The sequence below is a fragment of the Rhinolophus sinicus genome, chromosome 18, assembly GCF_057876585.1.
Source record: "Rhinolophus sinicus isolate RSI-liver-muscle chromosome 18, RSI-T2T, whole genome shotgun sequence".
Lineage (NCBI taxonomy): Eukaryota > Metazoa > Chordata > Mammalia > Chiroptera > Rhinolophidae > Rhinolophus > Rhinolophus sinicus.
This window is the reverse complement of record NC_142518.1, coordinates 77,711,962-77,736,427: the sequence shown is the minus strand read 5'-3', so window position 1 is coordinate 77,736,427 and position 24,466 is coordinate 77,711,962.

Sequence of the window (24,466 nt, the reverse complement as noted above, 5' to 3'; positions counted from 1 at the left end):
CAGGATATGGTGAGGCCAAAAAGGAACACCAATGGAGCCATGGATAGGGGGTTCATACCACTATATTCTCACTGGCGGCTGAGTTGGAGATATAGGAAGCAGGCTCCACAGGATGCACAATCCACTGTCCACTTCTCTGCCCACCAACCAACCAGCATAGTCACGGCAGTTGTATTAGTGGCTAATGGCTAACTGGTAACAGCTGATGGCCAACCAGCCACAGTGGATGGCCATCTGATTGGAGATGATGGCCATCTAATAACCGAGCCAGAACCTTTCTACCTGAGGCCAAGGGCCTTCAAACTGCTCTTGTGGCTCTGTCCCCACACTCCACCCCTCCAGGGTCTCGCCTCACAATCCTTGCGACAAGTGTCTTCCGTGAGGGGCCCTGTGTGAGGAACCCAGTTCACGAGAAAAGGTTTCAGTTCAGTTCAAGTAATGCCCTAGATGCGTGTCCCCCCATGTCTACTTATACAGTTGGTGTCACCTGAAAAGGCAAATCTTCCACAGAAACCTGGGGCTGTACCAACGTGTCGATCTGACAAGATGACTGATTTGCCACACCAATGAAAGTGTGGGCCCAATCCACTCTCGCATTAGCCCATAGGTAACTATGGGCAGAAAGAAACAGTAGTCATAGAAACCAACAATAGCAAATCCCTTCCATCTGGGAGGATACATGCTATATTTTTGTCTTGGGAAAGGAGGGTCGCTGCCACTGGCACCTTTCCTGGTTTCTGGTACCAGACCTTTATGGCAGTGCTTGGGGTCCCGTGTGTAGTTTCAACATGTAGCAGAGCAGGGGACCCCATAATAGGCCATAACAAGAGCATATAGGTTCCCCGCAAAATCGTCCCGGTATCACAGTCACCTCCGTATACCACAGTCACTTGTGGTGGCCACTCGGCCACCACCCCTGGTGTCACTTGCAAATCATGGGTCAAACCAGCCCCCCCATGGGGCTATCAGGCCCAACCACCAACAGTGGGGGCTTTTGACCCACCAGGGCCAAGTCCATTGCTGCCGTTCCCCTGCTTTCACACATGTGGGCGCTGGCAGCAAAATGTTTCCATTTCTGCCATAACCTGGCTTTAACAAAGTCTCACTTGTGGTAACATATAACTGAATAGGAGTGGCAGTTTGATATAGCAGAGCTTCTACTGGTGTGGGCCCTCCCTTCCATGGTCTCTCATTCAGGATTCTCAAGACGTCCCACAGACACAAGGCCCAGTCCTGCATCGTGCGAGGGTGTTTTGCCGGAGGTCTTGCTTCAAAAGGCCATTATAGCGTTCAATCATGCCAGCTGCTTGTGGATTGCATGGGGTATGAAACAACCATTGTATGTCCATCCTGGCAGCCCAGTGCTGCACTTCTTGCCCCATAAAATGAGTACCCGTCACTTTCAATGACTTGGGGGCACCCATAGAGGGCGCACAGCCGTGTAAGAATGACCACTGTATGCCGCTGATCCTCAGTCAGACACGGCCAATAAAACATCAACCCCGTAGCAGTGTCCACTGCTGTGAACATATACATCGCATTGCGGGCTGTAGGCAGGTCTCCAATGTAATTCACTTGCCAGTGAGTGAGGGGCACCCTCCCTCATATAATCTGCTGTGTCTCCACTGTTGGGGGCTGTTCTGGGCACAGTCATAGCAGGCATCTGCTATCTCTTGCCATTTCAAAGGCAGACCCCAGCTCCTGCTCACCTGCCTCATGGTTCAGCTTCCAGCGTGCTGCAATTTCCTACACAGCCAATGGGCCACAACAGTGGCAGGAGCCCGTTCTAACCATCGGACCCATGCTAGGGCATCTGCTTCATCACTACCTGGGGACACTAAGGGGGAGTGATCTGTGACATGCAATAAGGTCACCTCCTTTCTCTGCCCTAGGTTCCAGAGGTCCTGCCACATGGCTTGATCCCATAGTGGATGGTGTTCTACCAACAAGTTTTGGTGTTTCCACGTAGGGAACCACAACGTTAGGCCCTGGAACACCGCCCAGATGTAAGAATAAATAACTAGGGGCCCAGGCTCGTGGCTGATTATCATCCATATGGCCCGAAGCTCAACCCACTGGCTACTCTGGTCTGTCCCGGTATGAAACAAAATGGTGTCTATTTTGTGCTGCTCACCAATAGCAGTCCAAACGGCTGCAGCACCCTGGTTAGAACCATTACTATACTAGGCATCTTCAGGTACTGGGGGATATTCTCCTCTGTAGGGCAACGGCTCCAAATCCTCCTCCCTAGGCAGAGCACTTAGCTCAACCTGGGCTACAAGCTCTACAGGCCCCGAAACTTGCTGTAGCTCTATGTTCAAAGGGTTTGAACTAAGGTTGCTACATTGCTCCAGGTAAGGACCCCACTTAGCGAAGGTGGTGGTCTGTGCCACCTCCATTTTGGGTCCTTGGGTCCACGTATGGACCTACCCCTGGATGGGATAGGTTGTTCCAACCAAGACCCACACTGTTCCTGTGATGGTTTCTGTGGCCACTAAGGCTGCATACACAGCAGCCAGCTGTTTCTCTACTAGTGAGTAGCGGAATTCTGCTCCTTTCCACAATTGGGACCAAAATCCGCTGGCGACCAGAGACACTCCTCCCATTGCCAAAGGCCCCAACCATACCTCTCTTGGGTTACATGAACATCAAGTTCAAACAGGCAACCAGGGTCTACTAGTTGTAGATCCTGTGCCTGCTGCACTGCCCGTTTTGTGGCAACAAAGCCTTGCTCTACAGCCTCTGTTCAATCTCATGAGGCCTCCATTTTTACCATGTAATATAAGGGCTTTGACATTTGTGATAATGGGGTACAAACGCCTGCCAATATCCTAGCAGACCCAAAAAACTCTGCAGTTTGGAGACCTTGGTCGGCCGGGGAAAGGCTTGTATTTTATCAATAATCACCTCAGGTATGACCTTTGTCTTACCCGACCACAAAACACCCCAAAACTTGTCAGAAAAGCCAGGGCCTTGGAACTTTTCCTCATTCACCACCCAGCCACACGACTTCACGTGGCTTAGAAGAGAGGGAGCTGCTTGCTCAAAAAGTGAAAGAGAATCAGAAGTTAGTAATATGTCATCGACATAGTGAAACAAGGCCACAAAGGACACGTGACCCCACTGAGCCAAGTCCTGAGCTACGAGCCCATGGTAGATAGTGGGGCTGTGCAAGTATCCCTGTGGAAGGACTTGAAAAGTCCATTGCCACCCGTCCCAAGTAAAAGCAAAGTGCTCTTTTTTTTTTTTGCTTCCTGTTTTGTTTCGTTTTTTTAATTTATTGGGGTGACAATTGTTAGTAAAATTACATAGATTTCAGGTGTACAATTCTGTATTACATCATCTATAAATCCCATTGTGTGTTCACCACCCAGAGTCAGTTCTCCTTCCATCACCATATATTTGAACCCTCTTACCCTCATCTCCCACCCCCCACCCCCCTTACTCTCTTGTAACCACTAAATTATTGTCTGTGTCTGAGTTTTTGTTTCAAATTTGCTTGTCTTGTTCTTTTGTTGTTTTTGGTTTATATACCACATATCAGAGAAATCATATGGGTCTCTGCTTTTTCTGTCTGACTTACTTCGCTTAGCATCATACTCTCAAGATCCATCCATGTGATCACAAATGTTCCTATATCATCTTTTCTTACCGCCAAATAGTAATTCATTGTGTATATATACCACAACTTCTTTATCCATTCATCTATTGAAGGCCATTTTGGTTGTTTCCGTGTCTTGGCCACCGTAAACAAAGCTGCAATGAACATTGGAGCACACGTGTCTTTATCTCTAAATGTTTTCAGATTTTTTGGGTAGATACCCAGGAGAGGGATTGCTGGGTCATATGGTAATTCTATTCATATGTTTTTGAGGACCCTCCACACTGCCTTACATAACAGCTGTACCAGTCTGCATTCCCACCAACAGTGTATGAGGGTTCCTTTTTCTCCACAGCCTCTCCAACACTTGTTACTATTTGTCTTGTTGATGAAAAAGCAAAGTGCTCTTGACTCTCAGGTGCAATGTCAATGGAAAAAAGAGAAAAAAAAAGCATTTGCCAAGTCCACTACATAGTGATACGTTCCCAGGAGGATAGTCAGATGATCCATCAAATCGTGAATTGAAGACACTGTAGCATGCAAAGGTGGTGTCACCTTATTTAACTCTGTATAGTCCACAGTCATTTGCCAGATCCCATCTGGCTTCTTGACAGGCCTTGCTGGGGAGTTAAAGGGACTGTGTGTCGGCCTCACAATATCTGCCTTCTCCAATTCGAAAATTGTATGACCAATCTCTTCCTGTCCTCCTGGCAGGCAGTACTATTGCACTGTAACCATTTGCCAGGGCTGTAGCAACACTTGAGGAGGGTGGTGAGCATAGCTGCGTATCACGAATTTCACCACCCGGATCCAAAGATGGAACTCTCCAACTGATGTATGTAAACTGAGGCTATGTAGCATGTCCACCCCTAGAATATATTCCGGAACGGGGGAGACATACACCATGTAGGTACAGGGGAGAAGCCTTCCTACGCCCAGTGGTGAGCAAACATCTTTTACCATCACAGTCTTTCCCCTGTAGACATCAATGCAGATTGCTGGTCCAGGGAATAGTTCTGGTTTCCATAAATAAGACTGCGGTCTTCGCCAGTGTCAACTAGGGCCAAAACCCTCTGCACATTAGAAGAGGAACAATGTATGGACAGTTACACATGGGGCATCCGGTCCTCGCTCGTCCCCTCTGACGGGGTACTTTGGCCATCCCCCCAATCAAACTGGAAGGAATCAGCCTCAAGCGGCCACATGAAATCCTGGAGGGACACAGGTCACATTTTCCCAGACTTCCACTTTGGGCTTCACTGGAATTGCTGTTCCGATGCAACTGTTTCCAAAGTTCCAACAAGAGTGCATTGGGTTGTCGGTCTATTTTTTTCCCAATCAACCCCTGCTGCCAAGAGATAAACACTATATCTGCATGCGTGTTACTCTCTGAGGCCTGTGACCTCGCCCCCTTACTTTTTACTTGGGCTTCCAGACCTTGACTTCTCAGACCTCATGTCTTAACTTTCCTTGCCGTTGGTTTTCAGCATCCCCCAGGTTGGCCATGGCAGTGGTGACTTCATGGATCCACTACCCCATGAAGTTAGGGTGTAAGAATGGAAACCAAGGATCCAAAAGTACTTGCAGTGGCAGTATCCAAAACCAGGTCTCTCATGCTGGTTATAAAATGCTCGTCATCTGTCCCCTGCATATTAAGGTTGAACATAGCATGTTTCATACTCACTTCATGGATGATTTGAGTAAGTTCAGTATACGATTGCCATTTACTCACAGTGTCTGGCAGCTTGCCAGCCTCTCCCCTTACTGTGCGTACTGCAGAGATGAGTCACTCTATTAGAGTGTGGTTGCTCAGGTCTTGGGACAACCTATGACAATTCTGTAACCTTTGTTGCAGGGATGGATTCACTGCCACGGAGGCTAGCTTTTCCATTTTGCCAGAGGGGAACAGAGAGTGCTGTCTGTCCCTTTATCCCATAAATGCAGAAGCCAAGCTGGGATCAGATCCCCAGGGTGCTGTCGGCACTGCCTCCCCAGCTCCTGCAACTCAGTTGGAGTGTAAGGGGTGTAGGTTGTGAACTCAGTCACAGTTACCAGTAGCAATGCCTCCATGGCCCAAAGTTTGCTCATGCTTTACATTTTGCTTCACGATGGGCCAGGCATCGGGGTTGAAAGCTACATTGTCTCCACTTATGTTGCCCACCTCTGCCTCAGATTCTCCACTGTGGGATTCCTCCTCTAACAGAAGGACCCAAGCTTTCAAAGCCTCCCACTAGGACACCTGGTCCCGCACCTGGGCTATTTCAGCAAGCGCTTCCTCCGAGTTGTGATGCAACGCATTGAGAACTGCCTCTAACTGGTGGTCCCGAGCTTTCAGCACATCCCACCAGGGCTGCTGGTCCTGCACCTGGGCTATTTCATTAAGTGTGTCTTCTGTGTCATGAGGCAACACAGTGAGGAACATCCAGCCCACATGGCCAGCTGTACCCTTTGCCTCCTCCAGCAACCACTCAGCCAGAACTTGCAGGGCTCTCTCCACACTGGCCAGAGAGCCATCCATGTCTTCCCACCCTTCCTCGGGGATCCAACTCATGAGAACAGTGGTTACCAGGTACCCTACACTGTGTGTGGGCCACATGTCCTCCTTCCCAGAGTCAGACACCATTCCTACCTGGCCGAATCCTGCTCACAGCACTAGGCAACCGATTGGGTAGAGGCCTCAGTGAAAGATGTCTGCAAACCTGGGCGCCTATGGCAGCAGCAGATTACCATAAAGCAGACAATGCTTGCTATGGCCAACAGGATGACATGCCATCCAAAGGCTCGAGAGGACCACCAATTTACTGAGGGCTCACGTTTCTCCCAGGCAGATTGTATTTTCTGCTTCTGGTGCCACTCCTCATGGGCTTCCCGAGACCGTATTTTCATACGCACAAACTGCTTCACCATCCTTTGGAAAGTTTTGGCCGGCACCATACCCTGCTCACTGCACCATGTGTCATGTAGGGACTCAGCTCCCGTTCCCTGTACAAAAACACAGGACATGGTGAGGCCAAAAAGAAACACCAAAGGAGCCATGGATAAAGGGTTCATACCACTATATTCTCACTGGCGGCTGGGTTGGGATGCAGGAAACAGGCTCTACACGATGCGGAATCTGCAGTCTTCTTCTCTGCCAATCAACCAACCCCCTAGCGAGCCATGGCAACTATATTAGTGCCTAATGGCTAACTGGTAACAGCTGATGGTCAACCAGTTACACGGATGACCATCTGATTAGAGCTGATGGTCATCGAATAACTGAGCCAGCACCTTTCCATGTAAGGCTGACAGCCTGGAAACTGCTCTCCTGGATATATATATATATATATATATATACTAAAAATGATAATAATACTAAAAATAAAATAAAATAAACAAAAAACAGCAAAGAAAAGCAGTGCTAGTCTTGGCTTAAGCCCACCAAGCTATCTCCAGGGTGTTCTCTGCTCAACAAAGACTCTTCTGCTCTACAAATTCTCCTCTTGTGGAGGTAGAGCCTGCCACCTGATGTCCAGAGTGACCCTGTCATTGCAGTTCTAGATGAATGGGGCTATGGGGTATGGTTGGTAGTTTTTGCAAAGTAAGAACAGTTTCTGCTCTCACCTGAACAAACGCACACTTAGAGCACCATAGCCAGGCACTTGGAGGTAGACTTACTCCCTGTATGCAGGTCTCATGGGTCTTAGGGCACATTTTCCATTAGGGGTGTGGAGGGTGCAAGATTTCTGAGCTGCTGAAAGCTCAGAGCTGCCTCTACCATCAGCTGCTGACCCCTGTGTGTGTCTCCGAAGCTGTAATTGCCCTGCTACTAGCAGCCCAGAAAAGGTGGGGGCTGGGAAGGCAGGTGTCTTTAATCTCCCTGCCTAGCCTCTTGCCTAGGTCACAACTGCAAACTGGCTTTTTCCAGATCCTGAGCACTACAACAACTCTGTAATCTAACACTACTCCTCAGTTAAGGGACCAGCATTAGACAATTCGAGGGTGGGGGTAGGATTGCTGTGGGAGAGTGGGGGGAGGGGTCCAGGTATAGAGTTTTCTTTCTGTTTGCCTCAAATGCTGGGTACACTGATTTCTTGGCAGGACTGTGGGGTGCAGAGAATGACCCCAGAGCCTGGCTACTGAAATCTCCAGTCTGCATCCTGGGGCCCCCATCTCCACAGCGGAGGCTGTGGACCATGTTTCCACACTGCTCCCTTTCTTCTTCCCCAGCTCGCCCAGCTTGACCACCTTCAGGTAATTGTCACGTGACTCTCTCATCTGTACTGTGTGATGAGCAGCGAATTTCTTTTCTTTTTTTTTTTAAGATTTTTTTTTTATTATTGGGGAGGGGAACAGGACTTTATTGGGGAACAGTGTGTACTTCCAGGCCTTTTTTTTTTTTTTGCAAGTCAAGTTGTTGTCCTTTCAGTCTTAGTTGTGGAGAGTGCCATTCAGCTTAAAGTTGTTGTTCTTTCAGTCTTAGTTGTGGAGGGCACAGCTCAGCTCCAGGTCCAGTTGCCGTTTTCTAGTTGCAGGGGGCACAGCCCACCATCCCTTGCGGGAGTCGAACCGGCAACGTTGTGGTTGAGAGGACGCATTCCAAGCAACTGAGCCATCCGGGAACTCAGCGGCAGCTCAGCTCAAGGTGCCATGCTCAATTTTAGTTGCAGGGGGCGCTGACCACCATACTTTGTGGGAGTTGAGGAATCGAACTGGCAACCTTGTGGTTGAGAGGATGCGTTCCAACCAACTGAGCCATCCAGGAGCTCAGCGGCAGCTCAGCTCAAGGTGCTGTGTTCAATCTTATTTGCAGTGGGCGGAGCCCACCATCCCTTGCGGGACTCGAGGGATTGAACTAGCAACCTTGTGGTTGAGAGCCCACTGGCCCATGTGGGAATCGAACCGGCAGCCTTTGGAGTTAGGAGCACGGGGCTCTAACCACCTGAGCCACCGGGCCGGCCCCAAGCAACGAATTTCTTGATTGGCTATAGATGATCAATCTATGGCAACCTCCATAGGAGAACTCAAGAAGCCCAATTCCATGCCGCCATTTCTATGACCTCATGTGTTTTTGTTTTTGTTTTAATAAAGGAACCCCATATATGTTAGGTTTAGAAAAGATCTTGGACATTCCGAGATCAAAATGGTGGTGTGAGGTGAGCCTCCGTAAAGCTCCTGTGGAATTTACAGCTAATCGAACAAAAATGCCTCCAAAAAGGACTCCCTGGGCAGCAGATAGGCAAGACAAAGAAGCCCACTACTGAATTCACCTAAAGGAGGGTGAATCACGCGAGTGGGAGGAAGGAAGGGAGAAGTGCGGAGACGGAGCCATGCGGACGCAGGACGCAGACCTAGCTCAGTGCTCTGAGCGGGCTGCATCCCGGAACTACTGCAGCTGCAGGAGAGGGAAGAACTTGGACTGCTAGGGCTCCGCTTATGGCCCACAGAGCTGAGGGGGCAGCATATAACACAGCTGAACCCAACGCTCAAGGCAGAAACCACAGAGAAAAGACTGAAGACGTCTGAAGGCTGAAAACAGTGATTTAAGCCCTCACTGTAGAGCAGAAAACGGAACCCTTAGGCACTGACACTAGCTGCCCCGTCCCCACCCTCCCAGAGCTCGCCCCGCCCCCACCTGGCTGGTGCTAGAAGCGGAACAGTGGCAGTGTCAGATCAAGAGAACTGAATATTTGCTATTCTGAGAACTGTGGACCCCAGACACGGATTTGCAGCCCAGCTGGTTCCGGCAAGGGGGAGGGAGCTGTGGAGGCGGGACCGGCTGTGGTGGTCGCCGCTATTGCTCTGGGCCACCTCTCACAACTCACCCTGCCAATGGCCCCAATTATCTGGATGGATCCCTGCAGTAGTAAACAGAATTGCTGAAACATACGGCCTCTGAATCTGTTGCAGGAAGAGCTTTGGAATTTCAAAAGCTCTCCACATACCCACCGGAACACTGCACCCTGTGACCAAGGCAAACTATTAACAGAGAAGCGCGTTTCACAGGGAATCCCCCCATTGTGTGAGAAGGTGAAATAGTGCTGAGAAAACATAGCACTACAGTGTGAGAGAGAAAAAAAATGGCAGCAGTCGGAGAAAAAATAAAACATTCTACCAACAAGTACTGGAAAACAAAAGAAAAACCTCTTCCTAACAACCTGTTGCAGAAGCCACTCCTGTAGATATCGAGGAAGAGAAATAATAAATCAGTGCTTGCCACGAATAACCAAGGCAACCAGGAAGCTCAGAAAGAAAATGAAAGTCTCCAGAACAGGAACTGAAAGATATGGAAATATGTGACTTAAACGACAGATAGTTCAAGATTGCAGTTCTTAAAAACCTCGACGAGATGCAAGAAAACACAGTAGGGCATTTTAATGAACTCAGAAACACAAAAAAAGAAAAACATGAACATATTATTAAAGAGATTGAAATTTTAAAAAGGAACCAAATAGAATTTCTAAAGATTAGGAACTCAATAGAAGAAATTAAGAACGAAATAACCAGCTTAGGTAGTAGAGTTGACCAAATGGAGGAAAGAATCAGAGATATGGAAGATAGAAACCTGGAAATTACACAGATGGAAGAAGAAAGAGATTTCAGACTTAAAAGAATTGAAACAACTCTACAAGAACTTTCTGACTCCATCAGAAAGAGCAATATAAGAATAATGGGTATACCAGAAGGAGAAGAAAGAGAGACAGGAACAGAGAATATATTCAAACAGATTGTCGATGAGAACTTCCCAAACTTGTGGACAGAACTGGACCCTCGAATCCAAGAAGCAAATAGAACACCTAGTTACCTCAATCCCAACAGACCTTCTCCAAGGCACACTATATTGAAGCTGTCTAAAATCAACGACAAAGAAAGAATCCTCAAGGCAGCCAGGGAAACGAAGACGGTAACTTACAAAGGAAAGCCCATTAGATTATCATCAGATTTTTCAGCAGAAACTCTGCAAGCCAGGAGGGAGTGGAACCAACTATTCAAACTATTGAAAGAGAGAAATCATGAGCCAAGAATAATATATCCAGCAAAGATATCCTTTAGATATGAAGGAGGAATAAAGACCTTTCCAGACATACAGAAGCTGAGGGAATTTTCTGATATACGACCTGCACTACAAGAAATACTATGTAATTTTACTAACAATTGTCACCCCAATAAATTTAATAAAATAAAAAAATAAAATAAATAAATACTAAAGTAGGCTATTTGACCACCATCAATGGGAACAATTTGTGGAAACCAAAACTCAAAAAGGGGGAGAGTAAAGGCCTGAAACGGAATATGGGAATGGAGAAAGTAAGCGTAATGAAGAAAATGGAATACTCTAAACATCAAACTCTCTTTTCCGTAAACTTAAGGGAAACCACTCAAAAAAAAAAAAAATCCACAACTGAAATATATATGGTAATAAAAGAAGAAACAGAGGGAAACATCATAGAATACCACCACACAGAAATAATAGACAACAACAAAAAGGCAAAGAAACCATGGAGACACAGCCTTACCAGAAAACTAAAGATAGAATGACAGGAAATCCTCACATATCAAAAATCACCCTAAATGTAAATGGACTCAACTTACCAAGAAAAAGGCACAGAGTAGGAGATTGGATCAAAAAACTAAACCTAACCATATGCTGTCTCCAAGAGACACATCTCAGCTACAAGGACAAGAATAGACTCAAAGTGAAATGGTGGAAATTCACACTCCAAGGAAATGGTACCCAGAGAAAATCAGGTGTAGCCATAATGATATCAGATGAAACAGACTTCAAGGTGAAAAAGATAACAATAGACAAAGATGGGCATTTCATATTGGTGAAGGGGACTGTACAACAAGAAAACATAACAATCATCAATATTTATGCCCCCAATCAGGGAGCACCGAAATATACCAAGCAACTACTAATAGAACTAAAGGGAGAAATTGACCAAAACACAATTATACTAGGGGACTTAAAGACATCATTGACAGCTTTGGATAGATCATTCAAACAGAAAATAAATAACGAAATAGCAGCCCTAAATGACACATTAGATGAAATGGACATAATTGACATTTATAGAGCACTTCATCCTGAAACATCAGACTATATATTCTTTTCTAGTGTACACGGATCATTCTCAAGGATAGACCATATTTTGGGACATAAAATCAGCCTAAGCAAGTTTAAGAAGATTGAAATCATACCAAGCATATTCTCTGATCACAAGGCTTTGAAATTGGATGTCAACTGCAAAAAGAAAGCGGGGAAAAACACAAATACATGGAGATTAAACAACATACTTTTAAAGAACGACCGGGTCAAAGAAGAAGTTAGAGGAGAGATCAAAGGATACACAGAAACAAATGACAATGAAAATACATCCTACCAAAATTTTTGGGATGCAGCAAAAGCAGTTTTAAGACGAAATTTATCTCCTTACAGTCCTATCTCAAGAAACAAGAAAAATCCCAAATAAATAACCTCATGTTACACCTTAAAGAACTAGAAAAAGTAAAACACAAGTTCAGCAGAAGAAAGGAAATAACAAAAATCAAAGGGGAACTAAATGAAATAGAGAACAAAAAGACAATAGAAATAATTAATGTGGCAAAGAGCTGGTTGTTTGAAACGATTAACAAAATTGACAAACCCTTGTCTAGACTCACTAAGATAAAAAGAGAGAAGACACTATTTAACAAAATCAGAAATGAAAAAGGGGAAGTTATCACGGACACCACAGATAAACAAAGGATCATCCAAGAATACTATGAAGGACTATATGCCACAAAATTCAATAACTTAAAAGAAATGGAAAAGTTCTTAGAAACATACAGCTTTCCAAGGCTGAACCATGAACAACTGAAAAATCTGAACAGTCCAATCACCAGTAACGAAATTGAATCAGTCATCCAAAACCTTCCCAAAAGCAAACGTCTAGGACCAGACGGCTTCACTAGTGAATTCTACCAAACCTTCAAAGCGGATCTAATATCAATCCTGCTCAAACTATTCCAAAAAATTGAAGAAGAGACAATACTCCCTAACTCATTTTATGAGGCCAACATTACCCTGATACGAAAACCTGGTTAGAACAACACAGAAAATAAAACTACAGACCAATATCTCTGATGAATACAGATGCAAAAATCCTAAACAAAATTCTAGCAAATCGAATACAACAGTGCATTAAATAGATTGTTCTAGGTACTAAACTTATGGCCCTGGGGACAAAGAGCATTTTATGAATTTGACTCCAAAGGCAATGGAAGTAAAAGCTAAAATAAACGAATGGGACTATATGAAACTTAAAAGCTTCCGCACAGCAAAAGAAACCATTGACAAAATAAAGAGGCCACCAACTGAATGGGAGAAGATTTTTGCAAACAGTGCCTCCGATAAGGGGCTAATATCCAGAATATACAAGGAAGTCATGCAACTCATCAACAAAAAAACAAACAACCCAATTGAAAAATGGGCAGAGGACTTGAAGAGACATTTCTCCAAAGGGGACATACAAATGGCAAATAGACATATGAAAAAATGCTCAACATCACTAATCATCAGAGAAATGCAAATAAACACCACAATGAGATATAACCTCACCCCAGTCAGAATGGCTATCATCAATAAGACAAATAGTAACAAGAGTTGGAGAGGCTGTGGAGAAAATGGACACTCATACACTGTTGGTGGGATGCAGACTGGTGCAGTCGTTATGGAAGGCAGAGTGGAGGTTCCTCAAAAAATTACGAATAGAATTACCATATGACCCAGCAATCCCTCTCCTGGGTATCTACCCAAAAAATCTGAAAACATTTATACATAAAAACACGTGTGCTCCAATGTTCATTGCAGCTTATTTTACGGTAGCCAAGACATGGAAACAATCAAAATGTCCTTCGATAGATGAATGGATAAAGAAGCTGTGGTATATATACATAATGGAATACTATTCAGCAATAAGAAAAGATGATATAGGAACATTTGTGACAACATGGATGGATCTTGAGAGTGTAATGCTGAGTGAAATAATTCAGACAGAAAAAGCAGAGAACCATGTGATTTCACTGGTATGTGGTATATAAATCAAAAACAACAAAAGAACAAGACAAACAAATGTGAAACAAAAACTGATGGACACAGACAATAGTTTAGTGGTTACCAGAGGGGAAGGTGGAAGGGGGGTGGTAGATGATGGTAAAGTGAAACCATATGATTTCACTGATATATGGTGTATAAACCCAAAACAACAAAAGAACAAGACAAACAAATGTGAAACAAAAACTCATGTACACAGACAACAGTTTAGTGGTTACCAGAGGGGAAGGAGGAAGGGTGGTGGTAGATTATGTTAAATGGGATCAAATATATGGTGATGGAAGTAGAACTGACTCTGGGTGGTGAACACACAATTGGATTTATAGATGATGTAATACAGAATTGTTCACCTGAAATCTGCGTAACGTTTCTAACAATTGTCACCCCAATAAACTTAATTTAAAAAAAAGAATCTTAAGAAACTCTTTGTTTGAATCCTTATATTACAGATTTGGGTCTTGATACTGGGTCCAGAAATGGAATTTAACAGTTGAGACCTGAGACATGTAAGGAGGACTGGGCCCGGAACTTAAGAACATCCTTGTATCAACAATGTACAATTTTATTAAAAAGGAACTGGAGGAGTTGGTTTAGGAAGATGTTGAAGGCTAAACAGGATCAATAATAGAACTGTGTTTGCAAGAAGATGGGCAGTGATTAATGAATGGGAAATATGGTAAAAGAAGACAGAATAAGGCTCAGATGGAAGAGGCTTAATATATACAACTCATGTGAAATAAGGAGTATAACAGGATGCTTATGTAACAAATATTTATTCCTTATGTTTATTCTGCATTAAGTGTGTATAAGAGTTTCTGAGCCTTTCTATGTTTCTACAAGAATTTCACTTTGATTTAGTAAATTTCTGCTCCCAATTGAAAAATTGTAGCTTTCGAAATGTGCATTCATTCTGCTCAAGGGGAGCATATATTGCCTGAATCAGGAAGCTGTGCAGTGTTGTAGTATCTAGAAAGGTAGCATCAGAGAACAACAACAACAACAAAAAATGCTTCATTAAAGAGCCTGGATTTCAATACCCATAGAAATGGCCAGCCAGTGTTAGCCAAGAGAGAACTGTCAGAAGCACTAAGTAGATTAAAAAAACACACACAAAAAACAAAACAAAACAAAACAAAAACCAAAAAAAAACTGCTTGCTTTTTTCCATTTAGTACCAATCAATAGGGGGATGAAAGAACAGGAGCAAAAAAAGCTATTAGGAATAGGTAAGAAGAGATCACTTTCCTTCCTAACTGTAGATCCTTGAGCTAGGGAAAGAGAGAACATATGAAACTGAGGTTTTACTTTACACCGGTTATATGTTTTATTAAATATAACAGTCTTAATGTTCAAAATGAAGCTATTCTTCTAACTGCAAGTACCTGAAAAGCTATTCACTCTTTCCAGGAGTCATTGTGGGGCAAGAAAGAGAGAGTCTCAATAGCATAATTTAAGACAATAAGGAGTGAAATAAATAAAACTATTTCCTGTTCAGAACTGTTTAAGTTCTGGTTACTATTTATTAATTAACTGGTTGCAAAATCTAATTGTATTCGTAGAAAAATAAGACCAGTCTTATATTTAACCACAAAGTAAAGTTTGTAAGTTTGATATGTTGTAGCCCTACTATTTTCATTATCTAAAAATAGTCATTTGTCGGTTGCCTTTCCCGGAGCCATATTCCATTCTTACAGCAATTATGCACTGATTATCCTTTGAGGAATTCATTCCTCCTTGACTTTCTGCCATTATGCTTTGGATGGGGTTGATTCCACTCATTAAATCTAGAGATGAGCACTGACTAATCTAAACTAATGGGCAAATATCACCCCCCTGGTCAAATTGATTAGTTTGTGGATGAGCACTTAATTTAATTCATGGCAATTATGGACAATGGATAGGACTAGTGCAGGAACTACTGATAGAAATTCTGTCTTTCTCCTATGTAGTATAGGGAGAGTGAGAGGTCTGGAATTGCAGCAGCCATTTTGCTACCAAGTGGGAGAGGTTAGAGCTGCCAAATATCTACCAAATGGAATATGAGAAGGAAGCCATTACTGCAGAAATCAGAGTAGAAAGATGTACACAGACTGGGTTATCAGTGACACTGTTAGAGCTAGCGGGTCAAGCTTTGTTTACCTCTGGAATTTTTAGTTATATGAGCCCCTTTATAATATAAATTGAGTTGTGTTTTCAGTGACTTAAACTACAAAGAGTTCTAATGGATAAATTAGTTGTATCTTGATTTCTTTCTACAAAATGGGCCAGTTGGCTTTCATCATGTTATATCTGTCATATAAGTGTGATCAGCTGTTTCACAGATGCATCCTATAATTGGTTGAAAGTAAGTTTGGATGACTCAGTGGAAACCCATTCCTATAACTACAAAGAAAAATTTAAAGCACAAAGTCCATGCTGAAGGTATATGAAGAGTATCAGTAGTATAACAAAAGACCTAATTTGATTCTATTGTTTTGGGACTCTAGACATAAGGATAAGTTCGTATTTAAATGCTTGTCTTAGAGTCTTCCTGGTGGTTGCTCTCTCTGAACACCTAAATATAGGTTGTATGTCACTGTCTGAAAGATCCTTAGCAATGAGTTCTGGTCAAGATGGCACAGTAGTTAAACACATACTTGCCTTATCCTTTGACCACATTAAGATTACAACGAAATTATAGAACATTCAACCTGGAGAACCATTCAAAGACTAGCTGAACAGTTAGTTATATCTTATAACTAAGGATATGGAGAAGAAGCCACCTAGAGACTGGTAGGAGTGAAGGAGACATGAAAAGGGCTGGTCCCACACCCACATGTAGTGGTTAAACATTGAGAGGGTTATCCTGGCTGCAGAGGTCCCCCCTGAAGAGTGAGGGATACCAAATCCATGCTGACTTCCCAGCCCAAAGCACCATTGCTGAGAACACAAGCCCCCACAACATCTGGCCACGAAAATTAATGGGGATTCCATCTGTCCAGGTGATACAGAAGGCAGCTGGAAACCCAGGTGTCCTCTTAAAGTGCCCACGCACAGAATCTCTCACTCCAAAGCTTCACCCTAGACTCTGGCAGGGAAATTGCTGCTTGGGAGGTGCTGAGAGACAAATAGGCAGACACTGAATTGTGTGGCTTTGAGGCAAGGCTGGAGGGAAAGCTACCACTGTTCCTGAGATGAGCCTTACTCCTGTGTAGAAAGTGGTCAAATCCCCTATTTCCTGTGGGGAGCCCTTCCCCCACATACAACCAAAGCAGAATTTTCGTTGGCCTGGTGAGCAACACCACTCCACCTCAATGATGCCATGGGATTTTACCCCACCCAACTTGGAAAACTCCAGGAGCTTTTACACAGCAGAAAGGCAGCCAAATGAGGAAACAAATAAATATATTCTAAATGAAGAAACAGAAGAAAAATCCAGAAAAAAGAATTAAAATGAAATGAGGGTCAGAAAAATACCAAATACAGAGTTCAAAACACTGGTTATAAGGATGTTTAAGGAACTTAGTGAGAACTTCAACAAAGAGATTGTAAGCATAAAAAAGGACATAGAAACAATAAAAGAGAACAATTTGGAAACGAAGCATACAATAACTGACATGAAGAATACACTAGAAGGAATCAACAGATGATTGGATGAAGCAGAGGATTGAATCAGCAATTTAGAAGACAGGGTATCAGAAAACACCCAACTGGTACAGTGAAAAGAAAAACAAAGAAAAAATGAAAAAAACAAAACCAGAAAACTGGATAGTTTAGGGGATCTACAGGACAACATCAAGTGTAATAACGTTTGCAATATAGCAGTACCAGAAGGAGAAGAGAGAACACAAGTAATTGAAAACCTATTTGGATTATGTCATAAAAATGTCAGGATGAGGTGAGCCTCTTGAAAGCTCCCCTGGAATCTAAAACAAACTGAACAGCTATAATTCCACAAAGGACTCCCTGCACAGAAGACAGGCAAGACTAAGAGATGGGCAATTGAAACCATGTAAAGGTGTGCAAATTGGGAAAGCAGGGGAGTAAGGAAGGGGAAAGTGCAGAGACATAGGCCACTGCGCAGGCCATAGAGCGCAGACAGAGCTCAGAGCTCTGAGATCCCTCCATTCCAGAGCTACCAAAGCCACGGCAGAGGAAAGAATTCAGACTGCTAGTGGTCGGCTTATGACCCACAGTCCTGCCTGAGAGATCAGCATATAACACGGCTGAACCCAACGCTCACAGCAGAGATCTCAGAGCAAAGATTAAGGGAAGAAGGATGAAAGCAGCAGTTTAAGCCCTCACAACAAGCAGAGGACAGAAAGCATAGGCACAGAGCCTAGCCCCCACCCAGCTTCCCAGAGCTTGCACCACCCCCACCCTCCCAGTGTGACAAGTGGAAAGGTAGCAGTGTCAGATAAAAAGGACAGAATATTTGCAGTTCTGACTCGCAGTTCAACTAGTTCTGGCAAAGGAGAGGGAGCCTTGGGTGCAGGACTGGCTGTGCTGGTGGTTGCTGCCACTACTCTGGGTCATCTCACACATTCCGACCCACTTCTCCCCTTTCCCCACCTGTCTGCGTGGATCCCTGCAGGGGTAAACAGCCATTGAAGCACACAGGCTCTAAAACTGGTGCAGGAATAGCTTTGGAACTTTAGAAACTCTCCACATCCCACTGTGGATGTGGTGCCTTTGACCCCGGTGACCTGTTCACAGAGGAGAAGCACACCTTCCAGTGAATTCCCCCATCGTGTGAGAAGCTGGAACAATGCAGACAAAGTGTAACACTACAGTATGAGAGAGAATAAAAGGCTGCATTCAGAGAGAAAAAAGATATTCTACCAACACATACTGGAAAACGAAAGAAAGACCTCTTCCTATCAACCTGTTGCAGAACCCACTCCTATAGATGCATTGGAAGAGAAATAATAATTCATTAATTGCCATGAATAACCAATGTAACAAGACAGCTCAGAAAGAAAATGAAAAAATATCCAGGAAATGAACTTAAAGACATGGAAATAAGTGACTTAAAAGACAGAGAATTCAAGATTGAAGTTTTTAAAAAATTCAACGACATGCAAGAAAACACAGACGGGTAGTTTAATGAACTCAGAAACAGAAGCAAACAACAAAATGAACATTTTTACCAAAGAGAGATTGAAATTTTAATAAAGAACCAAATAGAAATTCTTAGATTAAGAACTCAATAAAAGAAATGAAGAATGAAATAGCCAGCTTAGGTAATAGAGTTGACTAGATGGAGGAAAGAATCTGTGACATCGAAGACAGGAACCTGGAAATGACACAGATGGAAGAAGAGAGACTTGAGACTTAAAAGAAATGAAAGTATTGTCTGTGTCTATGAGTTTTTGTTTCTGATTTGTTTGTCTTGTTCTTTTGTTGTTTTTGGTTCATATACCATATGTTAGTGAAATCATATGGTTCTCTGCTTTTTCTGTCTGACCTATTTCGCTTAGCATTATAATCTCAAGATCCATCCATGTTGTCACAAATGGTCCTATTTCATCTTTTCTTACTGCCGAATAGTATTCCATTGTGTATATATACCACAGCTTCTTTATCCATTCATATATCGAAGGACATTTTGGTTGTTTCCATGTCTTGGTCACCATAAATAAAGCTGCAATGAACATTGGAGCACACTTGTCTTTCTGTGTAAATGTTTTCAGGACTTTTGGGTAGATACCCAGGAGAGAGATTGCTGGGTCATATGGTAATTCTACTCATAATTTTTTGAGGAACCTCCACTCTGCCTTCCATAACGACTGCACCAGTCTGCATTCCCACCAACAGTGTATGAGGGTTCCTTTTTCTCCACAGACACTCCAACACTTGTTAGTGTTTGTCTTGTTGATGACAGCCATTCTAACTGGGGTGAAGTGATATCTCATTGTGGTTTTTATTTGCATTTCTCTGATTATAAGTGATGTTGAACATTTTTTCATATGTCTATTGGCCATTTGTATGTCCTCTTTGGAGAAATGTTTCTTCAGGTGCTCTGTCCATTTTTCAATTGGATTCTTTGTTTTTTTATTGTTGAGTTGTATGAGTTCCTTATATATTTTAGATATTATCCCCTTATTGGAGGTGCTGTTTGCAAAAATATTCTCCCATTCGGTTGGTTGCCTCTCCATTTTGTCAAAGGTTTTCTTTGATGTGCAGAATTTTTTTTAGTTTGATATATTCCTGTTCACTTATTCTAGCTTTTACTTCCTTTGCCTTTGAGTCAAATTCATAAAATGTTCTCTGAACCCAAGGTCCATAATTTTAGTACCTATGTTTTCTTCTATGCAGTTTATTTTTTCAATTCTTATGTTTAGGTCTTTTATTCATTTATTTTTTTGCTATGTACCAAACAACATTTTTAACTTAGCATTCTAAACATTTAATTACAATGATCAAAAAAATCAATATAGTCATTGAAATTATTGATTGATCACTATCTGTATATCCTTTTAAAGTCTTAAAGTAGAGCTAGATAAACCTAAAACACATCAGATGAATTTCTGCAAGTTAAAATTGTACAACCAATTTGTAAAACACCTCAAAGATGGATTTCCAATTACGTGGTAGAGAAAGGAATTCATGGAGTGCCGCTTTTTTTAATACCATTTTTTATTAGTTTCAGGTGCACAAAACAATGTAATAGTTAGACATTTATCATTTATATCCCTTACACAGTGACCACCCCCTTCCCCCCATCCATTATCCCTGTGACATCGCACACAGTCATTACATTTCCACTGTCTCTATTCCTAATGCTGTACTCCACTTCTTGTAAATATGTATATATGTATATATATATATATATATATATATATATATATATATATATGTATATATATATATATATATTTCACAGTCATTATTGTTCAGCTTCAGATTCAGGTGTACAGTACACTGATCAGATATCTACATCATCCCTGAATTGGTCTCCCTAATGAGACCAGTTTCCATTGGATACCCTTCAAAATCTTTACAACATTATTGATTACATTCCCCCAATTGACTTTCATTTCCCCATGGCAATCTTGTTGTTACTGAATATTCACTTTTAATTAATTTTGGTAAATGGTGACTGATAGAAGTCTTGTTTAAGTCTTTTGTACATGGCTTTCCAATTCTCCCAGCACCATTTATTGAAGAGGCTGTCTTTTCTCCATTGTATGTTTTTTGCTTCTTTGTCAAAAATTATTCGTCCATATTTATGTGGGTTTATTTCTGGGTTCTCAATTCTATTCCATTGGTCTGGGTGTCTGTTTTTCTGCCAATACCATGCTGTTTTGATTGTTGTTGCCCTAAAGTAAAAGCTGAAGTCAGGGAGTGTGATAACTCCAGCATTGTTTTTTTGTTTGTTTGTTTCTTAGAATTGCTTTGACTATTCGAGGTCTCTTGTGGTTCCATACAAATATGATGATTTTTTTATTCTATTACTTTACAAAATGCCAGTGGGATTTTGATGGGGATTGCATTAAATCTGTCTATTTTTGGGGTAATATGGCCCATTTTAACTATGTTGGTTCTTCCAATCCATCAACATGGAATGTCTTCCCATTGTTTTGTGTCTTCTTCAATTTATTATTAAGAATATCTTATAGTTTTCACTATGTAGGTTTTTCACATCCTTGGTTAAGTTCATTCCTAGGTTTTTTTTTTTGTTTGTTTTTGTTTTTTTTTTGTTGCAGGGCAAAAGGAATTTTTTTTTTCTTTTTCTGAGACTTCATTGTCAGTACTCTGTAGGAATGCAGTGGACTTTTGTACATTGATTTTGTAGTTGGCAAATTGACTGTATTCATTTATTGTTTCTAATAGCTTTTTGGTTGAGTCTGTAGGGTTTTCTATATACAGCATCATATCATCTGCAAAGAGTGACAATTTAACTTCTTCATTCTTAATTTGGATTCCTTTGATTTCTTTCTGTTGTCTTATTGCTCTGGCTAGGAGATCCTAAACAAGAAGTGATAGGGGACAGCCCTCTTGTGTTTCTGAACGTAGATCAAATTGCTTCAGTTTTTCATTCTTAATTATGATAGTAGCGGAGGGTTTGTCATATATGATGTTTAATATATTAACGTATTTTCCTTCTATAAATACTTTGTTAAGTGTTTTAATAATAAATGGATATTGTATATTGTCAAATGCTTTGACTGCATCTATTGATATAATCATATGATTTTTGTCCTTTATTTGGTTTATGTAGTGTATCTCATTGATTGATTTATCTATGGTGAACCATCCTTGTGCTCCTGGGATGAACCCTAATTGGTCTTGATGTATAATCTTTTTAATGCATTGTTGCATTTGATATGCTAAAATTTTGTTTAAGATTTTTGCATCTGTATTCATCAGAGATATTGGTCTATCATTTTCTTTTTTCGTGTAATCCTTACCAGGTTTTGGTATCAGGTTAATGTTGGCCTCAGGAAATGAGTCTGGTAATATTGTCTCTTCTTCAATTTTTTGGAAGAGTTTGAGCATGACCAATATTAGATCCTTTTTGAAAGTTTGGCAGATTTCACTACTGAAGCCATCTAGTCTCGGAGATTTGCTTTTGGGAAGGTTTCTGATGTCTGATTCAATTTCCTTACTGGTGACCAGTCTATTTAGATTTCCCAATTCTTTGTGATTCACCCTATGAAGGATATATATTTCGAAGAACATATCCATTTCTTCCAGGTCATTGAATTTGGTGGCATGTAGCCCTTTATATTATTCTTGGATGAACCTTTGTGTTTCTGTAGAATCCGTGGTAACTTCCCCTCTTTCATTTCTGATTTTGTTTACTTGTGTCTTTTCTCTATCTTAGTGAGTCTAGCCAAGGATTTGTCAATTTTATTAATCTTTTCAAAGAACGAGTTCTTTGTTGCATTAATTTTTTCTATTGTCTTTTTGTTCTCTTTATCATTTAGTTCCACTCGGATTTTTATTATTTCCTTCCTTATGCTGACTTTGGGTTTAATTTGTTCTTCTATTTCTAGTTCTTTAACGTGTAACATGAGGGTATTTTTCTGGGATTTTTATTGTTTTTTGACAGAGGCCTGTAATGATAAAAATTTCCCTCTTAAAATTTTTTTCACTGCATCTCAAAATTTTGTCAGGATGTGTTTTCATTATCATTTGTTTCTATGTATTTTTTGATCTCTTGTCTTATTTTGTCTTTTACACAGTCCTTTTTTAAAATTATGTTATTTAATCTCCACATATTTGTGCTTTTGCTTGCTTTCATTTTTCAGTGATTTCCAATTTCAAAGCCCTGTGATCATAGATTATTCTCGGGATGATTTCAGTCCTCTTATATTTGGTGAGGCTAGTTTTATGTCCCAATATAGGGTCTATCCTTGAGAATGTTCCATGTACACTAGAAAAGAATATATATTCTGATATTCTAGGACGAAGTGCTCTATAAACGTCAATTGTGACCATTTCATATAATGTGTCATTTAGGGCTGATATTTCTTTTTTTTATATTTTATTTGGATGATCTATCCAGAGCTGTCAATGATGTATTTAGGTCCCCTACTATAATGGTGTTTTGGTCAATTTCTCCCTTTAGTTCTGTCAGTAGTTGCTCTGTATATTTTGGTGCTCCCTGATGTGGGCAGAAATATTGGTGACTGCTATGTCTTCTTGTTGTATAGTTTCCTTTATCATTATGGAATGTCAATTTTTGTCTCTTGTTACTTTTTTTATCCTGAAGTCTGTTTCATCTGATATCAGTATAGCTACACCTGATTTTCTCTGAATACCATTTGCTTGGAGTGTCAATTTCCACCCTTTCACTTTGAGTCTATATTTGTCTTTGTAACTGATATGTGTCTCTTGGAGGCAGCTTGTGTTTGGGTTTACTTTTTTGATCCAGTCTGCTACTCTGTGCCTTTTTATTGGTGCGTTCAGTCCATTTATATTTAGGGTAGTTATTGACATATGAGGATTTCCTATCATTTTTTCTTTGGTTTTCTGGTAAGTCTGTGTCTCCATGTTTTCTTTGCTTTTTTGTTAGTGTCTATTATTTCAGTGTGGTGGTATTTTATGATTTTCCCTGTGTTTCTTCTTTTATTATGTTATATATTTCAGTTCTGGATTGTTTTTGAGTGGTTACCCTTAAGTTTATGTAAAAGAAAGTTTCATAATTATTGCATTCCATTTACTTCATCACACTTACTTTCTCCATTCCCGTATTCTGGTTCAGGCCTTTACTCTGCCCCCTTTTATGTTTTTGTTGTCAGAAATTATTCCTATTTATGCTGGTCAAATAACCTCATTCACTATTCCTTGTAGTGCATTTCCTGTGTTACAAAATTCCCTCAGCTTCTGTATGTCTGGAAAGGTCTTTATTCCTCCTTCATATCTAAAGGATATTTTTGCTGGATATAGTATTCCTGGCTCATAATTTCTCTCTTTCAATGGTTCGATTATTTGATTCCACTCCCTCCTCGCTTGTAGAGTTTCTGCTTAAATATCTCATGATAATATAATGGGCTTTCCTTTATAGGTTACCATCTTCTTTTTCCTGGCTGTCTTGAGGAGTCTATTTTTGTCATTAATTTTTGACAACTTCAATAAAATGGAGAAGGCCTGTTGAGATTGAGTTAATTAGGTGTTCTATTTGCTTCTTGGATTCAAGGATCCAATCCTTTCCACAAGTGTGGGAAGTTCTCATCGACTATTTCTTTGAATATACACTCCGTTCCCTTTCCCTTTCTTTCTCCTTCTGGTATGCCCGTTATTCTTATATTGCTCTTTCTGATGGAGTCAGAAGTTCTTGTAGAGTTCTTTCATTTCTTTTAA